Source organism: Mesoplodon mirus (assembly GCF_964341445.2).
Source record: "Mesoplodon mirus genome assembly, chromosome: 3".
Classification (NCBI taxonomy): Eukaryota; Metazoa; Chordata; class Mammalia; order Artiodactyla; family Ziphiidae; genus Mesoplodon; species Mesoplodon mirus.
In genome coordinates this window covers 166,976,016-166,982,642 of record NC_138978.1, presented here as the reverse complement: position 1 = coordinate 166,982,642, position 6,627 = coordinate 166,976,016, and the positions used below count along the sequence as shown (strand labels likewise).

General features: G+C 47.5%; 1 pseudogene across 1 annotated transcript; it reads left to right on the top strand.

The window, feature by feature from the left end:
• The first annotated feature begins 5,093 nt into the window (after positions 1-5,093).
• Positions 5,094-5,624, top strand: LOC309800324 (ubiquitin-conjugating enzyme E2 D3-like; annotated as a pseudogene). Its single transcript has one exon. The product of its transcript is annotated as a ubiquitin-conjugating enzyme E2 D3-like (transcript).
• The last annotated feature ends 1,003 nt before the right edge of the window (positions 5,625-6,627 follow it).

Below are 6,627 nucleotides of genomic sequence, written 5' to 3'. Positions count from 1 at the left end.
TCCCTAGAGAATGACCTACAGAGAAGGAAACCAGCTGGCTCAGGCTGGCAGACAGGATGAGACTTACTGTGCAAGAATGTTCCACAAAGTGGAGCCAGCAGCCCGAGATGGTATTGCTGTTGCCATCTAGAAAGCAGAGTTTCTTTTCTCTCTGGCCAAGGTTAAAGGGGCAGGTGCACCATCCGTCTCACATGCTCTCCATCCTTCTGGCCCCGTCCACAGAAATCGTGACTGCCTGGGAATTAAGGCTGCATAGCTTACCATGGGTGTGGGATCGCTCTGTGCTGGAATGTTGCCTTCTTCCCAAGGGAGGTGAGGGCACGCAGCACAGGGTGAAAGCTCCCAACTCTCTCTCTGAGGACTGGCAAAATATAAAATACATTATCTGCTTGAGTGATGGAGGGAAAGTATCCCCAGGTGGATTCGTGCTTGTGCCTTCCCCCACATCTCACCCTTCTTACCCCACCCCCTCTACTTGGACAAGTGAAGGAGAGATGGAGGGAGGGAGGGAGGTTGGGGGGAGAAAGAGGGAGAAAGAGAGGGAGGGGGAGAGAGAGAAGGAGTCGAGGGGAACCCAGAGGTTGGGTTTGAAAGTGGGTTGACCAGGAACTAGGGATGAGATCAGGAGGGCCCTCTTTATTGAGGGCACCTGTGTAACTGCTGTAGGGGGGACCTGAGGCCTGGTCACGTCAGTCACGAATTATAATATAGGGTGTACTGTATCCACCCCTGGAATTCAGCCATGTGTGGGCACCTCTGGCAAATTGGTCCAGTGATCCAGCCAGGGGACTCAGGAACCTCCCAGAAGATCCCTTGTCTTCTGGAAGCAGGAACCAAGCACCACCATCTTGGCCTGCTAACAGAGCCTTGGGTTTCTGAGGGGAGGAGAGATGGGGTGAGCCCAGCATCTGTCATGCAAACCTATCTGAGCCCTGGCGGCTGCCCTAGGGGAGAGGGGACTGGCTGCAAGAGGTTGCAGAGTTCTTGTAAACTCCACAAGACACTGGGCAGGAACATCCTGCTTCAGGAGTCTGAGAAACTTGTAACCCCACGTGGAGGGAGGGGAAGTGTGCTCTTCCATACCTTGCCGCAGGTAACTGAGTGTCTGGTGGGATGTGGAGGATGTTATGGGAAGTGCTTTGCCGGAGCCACGTGGTAGCTGGTGTGTTGGTGGAGCACACGTAAGACAGCTCCTGAGGATGCCGGGAAGCAGTTGGTAGAAGTTAGTAGGGGGGCCTCTGGGACCCTACGCTAGCAGGAGTACAACAGCTTCAACAATAATTCCACCTCGTATTTGCACACCGGGATACGCTTCACAGACAATTTCACATACATGTTCTGATTTGGCCCTCAGATCTTCCCACAGGCAGAAGCAAGTATAGTAATCCTCCTCAGTACCAGGGGGGGTTGGACTCACAACCTCAAGGCCACTCCAGGGACCTTAGGAGATGTCTGAGGACACCTTGTGGGCTGTTCCTTAGGTGGACACTTGAGAAGCTGTGAAGTCAAGATATGAGCATTACCTGGGGACCTCTTCTCTGCTGAGGGTTCTGAACAGGAAATAAAACAGTAAAAATGGAGGAAAAAAATTTTTCTTTATTACTGGTAGAGGCTAAGTTGGAAGATACAGCTTATAATGAGAATCAAATGGCCCTGCTAGCTGAGTACAGCGTTAGGCAGACTTGTCTACCCTGCCACGGGTACAGCTGGATATTTTTCCAGGTAAGACTTAGAGCATGAAAAGGAAAGGGGAACAGAAAGAAGAGGAAGAGGGTGGGTGACTCATCTAGTTTCTCCATTTAACTCACCAACTGGGTGAGTGAGGGGTGGAGACGGTCAGGAGTGTCACACTAATGACTGTCTCTCCATGTGGAAGGGCTTGGGGAAAAGTGTTCCTATATGAATAATTGTACTGAATTGACATGCAGTATCCACTGGGGCCAGGCCCTCTGTACTGGCAGGAGCTGCTTAGTTTTCCAGCCTGTCCAGAGTTGATTGCTTTATTAGTCAAGGTTCTCTAGGGAAACAACAGAATCAATAGTGTGTATGTGTTTGTACATATATATGTATATATCTATATATCTGTGTGTGTGTGTGTGTGTGTGTGTGGCAGGTGCGGGGGGGGGGAGAGATCAATGTAAGCAAATTCACTGAACAAAATTAAATTGTAAAGATTTATATCAGGGTATCAATCATTGGACCGATTAGTACCTCATAACCATCTAGGATCTGTGAACCAATGCCTGAGCCATGATACTTCTTAAATTTTTTTTTTTTTTGTATTGAAAACATAAGAATGACTTGCATCTTGATTCAGTAAGTAACAAACAAATGTCTGCTGTCTGCTAGGACCTGTATTGTGGGGGGACACCAAGGGGAATGACATGTGATGTTTGTTTTCTGGGAGCTCAAGGTTAAGCAGAGGATGGCAAAGCATATAATGAGTGCAATTAAGAAGATATAAGCAAAGTACTGTTATGGTCCAAGGTAGGATTAATTCTGACTCAAGATCTGAAGAAGGCTCTGTGGAAAAGGAGACATTTAAATTGCACCTTGAAGAATAAATAGACTCCTGACAAGCAGAGATTAAGGAAAAGGATCTTCCAAGCTGTGTTGTATTTGAGGAATGTTGATAAGTCTGGCCTTGTCAGAGTGTTCTGGCTGGGGTCAGGGAGGGCACGGGGGATGGCTGTAGGGGTTTGCTAGGGGCTAGAGGGCAGTAAGAAAAAGATAGGAAAGATATGTTATATTAGGAAAGGCACTGAATGCCGTGTCAAAGAGTTAAGACTTCATAAAGAAGGTCAGAGGAGGCTGTTGAATACTTTCAAGGAGGAGAGGGGATTTTAGAAAAATTCTGGTAGTGGCTCTTGGGTTGAGCGATGATCTGAGGCTGGTGTGCGGGTCTTGGTGAGAGCTGGAGAGGTCAGAACCATTGCAGAGGTAGTGGGAATGGATGCCAGGGGACTCATCTGAGAAAAGTGTTGAAGGCAGGACCTGATACCAGAAGTAGTTTTGGCTGGTGTAGGAGGGAGTCAGTCACGAGCTGACCTGCTGGTCTCTGTTTTCACAGTGCGTTCTTCCTGTGTCAGAGCCTTTTCTACGTCTTCTGCTTCCCTCTGGGCTGGAGGTTCTTTGAAGGCAGAGAGTCAGGGTTTTCATCTTTGTCCCCCTCAGCCTTCAGCTCAGAGCTCTGACCATGTGAAGGTAATATATAAATGTTTGTGGCAACGAAGTGACCCCAGGAGGATAGGCTGTGGCATGCAAATCTCACAAGAGAGGTTCTATTTGTTGCTCTGTGAGTGTGATGCCTGGTACTTGAAGTGAAACTCTCTCTGTAAAGTACACGTGTGGAGCCAGAGAACTTGTATGGGAATCCCCGCCTGACACCCCTCAGTGGTCTCCTCGTGGAGCCCCTGAACAGTTGAGGGAGCCCAGATCAATAACAGGAGGTGGAGGAGGGTCCTGCCACCATCCTGTCCTGGGCTGGAGAAACTCACTTTAACTCCGAGGTCAGGCTGGCCAGGATGCCTGCTGAGAGGACAGCAGGCTCTAGCTACTCACTGGCCTAGGAGTCATCACCTCTGACCATCACAGGAGCCAGAAGAGCACCTGGAAGTAATCAGTGGTTATGGGTTCCTGGGGTCACCCACAGGGGCACTTGCTGGCAGGGTGACGGGTGTGGACTAAAATATTCTCTTCTTTAATTTACTTTTTTTTTTCTTTTCTGGAAAAAGTAATGCATGTCCATTGTAGAAAATCTGAAAACAAAAACAAGTAAAAAAGATAAATTACCCATTTCCTTACTAGTAAATGTAGCCAGTGCCACATTTTTATGATATAAGGCAGTCTGTTCTCTCTCTCTCTATAGAGGTATCTTACCATATATGTGGTATACCATACACCATACCATGTATATGTCCAGTACCAAATATGAGGTGCTTTTTATCTCCTCAGTTTATCAGTAGGGCCCTCACCTGTCCTCATTTTCAGGAAGTACAGAGCTCATCCGAAGGCCCTTCCTTCTCCCACTGTCCATGAAGATCAGGGGCTCATTCAGTCCAAAGGGATCCAGAGATATGTTCAAATACGGGGAGGTGACAAGGTGGTATCTGATCAATCCTGTGCTGCTTGTTTTTCTTGCTGTCACATGGCTCCACTGTTGGAAGCTGTTTGTGATACTGTGATGTCTTCACAGATCTAGACTCTCATCACTACCATTCCGTTGAGGAACCCCATGCTTGGGCTCTGAAGTTATGGCTGTCTAAGCCACAGGCCCTGGAACTGCACTGCGAGGCTTTGTGCCTCAACCACTGCTCTCCCAGAACTGGCCCAGGCCCACGAACCTCAGGCTCCTGTGATCAGCTGGTGTCCCCATCATGGCATCCCTTTGCCTTTCCTGCCTTTGGGGCCTCCTTCTGCCAATGAAACGTGGTCAGGGCCACCATTTTTCCCCCTAATTTTAAATCTTGAGGGAAAACATGTAGGGGACCAGGTTACTTCCTTCTTAGAAGATCCTGGGTTCCTCATGCAAACTGGTCCTCCTCTGCCCAGAAACTAGTTTTACCTATTAAGGAATATTAGTCAGGCTTCAAAAAATTTAATTATGTCATTCTCCAAGGAACATGCCACAAAACTCAGATCTCCCTCCTCCAAGATGGCAGATAGGACAAACTCAGTGGATCATTGTGTGACTGACTGGAAAGTTGTCTGATCTGTCTGCCGAGGCAGGAACCAACAGACAGCCCTGGCACATCGTTACATGGAGCTTTCCTTTGGGACCAAATAAAATCCGCTCATCTCCCCATCCTAGAGCTGTCCTGGTGATTTGGGCATCTCTGCAGTCCGGGGGCAGGCTTGGAATGCCAAACACTGCCTCCCGGGCCACTGATGGAGTACCCAACTCAGCATTTTTCATCATCAGTTTAAAAAGTGAAAATGCTTCCACATCTCAGAGCTGAGGAACTGGATCTGGGTAATCATGTGTGCGTAATTGAGGCACTCCACCTTCAAAACATCCCCTGCCTTATCACTTCTTACCACTCCAATTCAGGCCACTATCACTGCTCTTCTAGACAATTGCAGTCTAGACAATGTTCTGCAGGTCCAGTTGGCGATGATATGTTTCATTGCCAAGCCAGAATTATGGGACCTAATGACAGCCCATATCAAGGCGGTGTATTCTTTCTGACAATTCATTTTCCTACAGACTACCCCTTCAAACCACCTAAGGTTGCATTTACAACAAGAATTTATCATCCAAATATTAACTGTTTCCAAAGCTCTTTTATCCATTTGTTCACTGCTATGTGATCCAAACCCAGATGACCCCCTAGTGCCAGAGATTGCACAGATCTATAAAACAGACACAGATGAGTACAACAGAATATCTCGGGAATGGACTCAGAAGTATGCCATGTGATGCTACCTTAAAATCAGAATACCCTGCATTATAGCTGGAATCAACTTCAAATTACTGTTAAAAAAAAAAAAAAACAGCCCGATTTCTCTGCTTCCACTTGATCCCCTCTAGAGTTTATTTTTCACACAGCGGGCCAGAGTGTGCTGCTCAAAGCCCTCCAATGCCTTCCCACAACACACTAGAAGAACATCCGCTCTCCCCACTGTGGTGTGAAGGCTCCACCACGTGACCCCCATGCATCTCCCCAGTCTCCCCACTTCCCCGCCTCCACTCCGGCCACACAGCCCTCTTGCTCTCCAAGAGTAGCCCCAGCCTCAGGGCCTTTACGTGTGCTTTCCCCTCCTCCTGGAATATTCTTCCTCCATTTCTCCACTCAGTTCCCTCCCTGGATTCATGTAAGTCTTTACTCAAGGGTCACTTTTTCAGAGGGGACTTTAAAACTAGACACTGTTCCCTGCCATACCCCGCCTCCCTCCATCATGCTCAAGCCCTAGATCTCACACTGTTTTCTTCATAATTCTTACTATGAACCCCTAATTTTTATATTTTATTGATTCATTTCCTTATTTCTTGCTTGGTTTCCTAGCTGAAGTTCCTTGAGAGCAGGCAGGGCCATGCCTGCCCTTTTTGTGGTGGAATCCATTGGACCTAGAATGGCACCTGCTACACATAAGCTGCTTTGTGAACATGTTTTACATGACTGAACATAGGAGGCCATTTCTCAGGTTTATGGAGATGGAACACAAGTGGTGAAATTGCTTGTCTGCATAGAGGACCCTAAGCATAAGTGCACACACACACACACACACACTGTAGCAATGAAATGCGTAGACAGAAATATAATTAGATTTCTGTCCTGAAATTCAAAACTATGGTTTGGGTCAGTTCTCAGCCAGAATCTGCTCTACCTTAGGGCGTTTCTTCTGGTCCTACAGGGCTACGTCATTCTTTACCAACTGTGCAGGCAGATTCTTCAGGAGAAATGAGTCTGTGAGAAAGCAGTCTGGTTTCTGAGTGACCTACCTTCCTTAGTGGAGCCTCCTGAAGGCCTCTAACATTTTGGATTTAAAAACAGGAATGGTAAGAAATTTGGGTAGGTTTTGGCCAGATAATTTTGTCCAGTGTGACATTGGCTGGGGTCATTCACTTGTCTGTAGTCAGCTGCTGCCTGACATGGGCTGGAAAGTCTTAGAAGGCTTCACTCACAT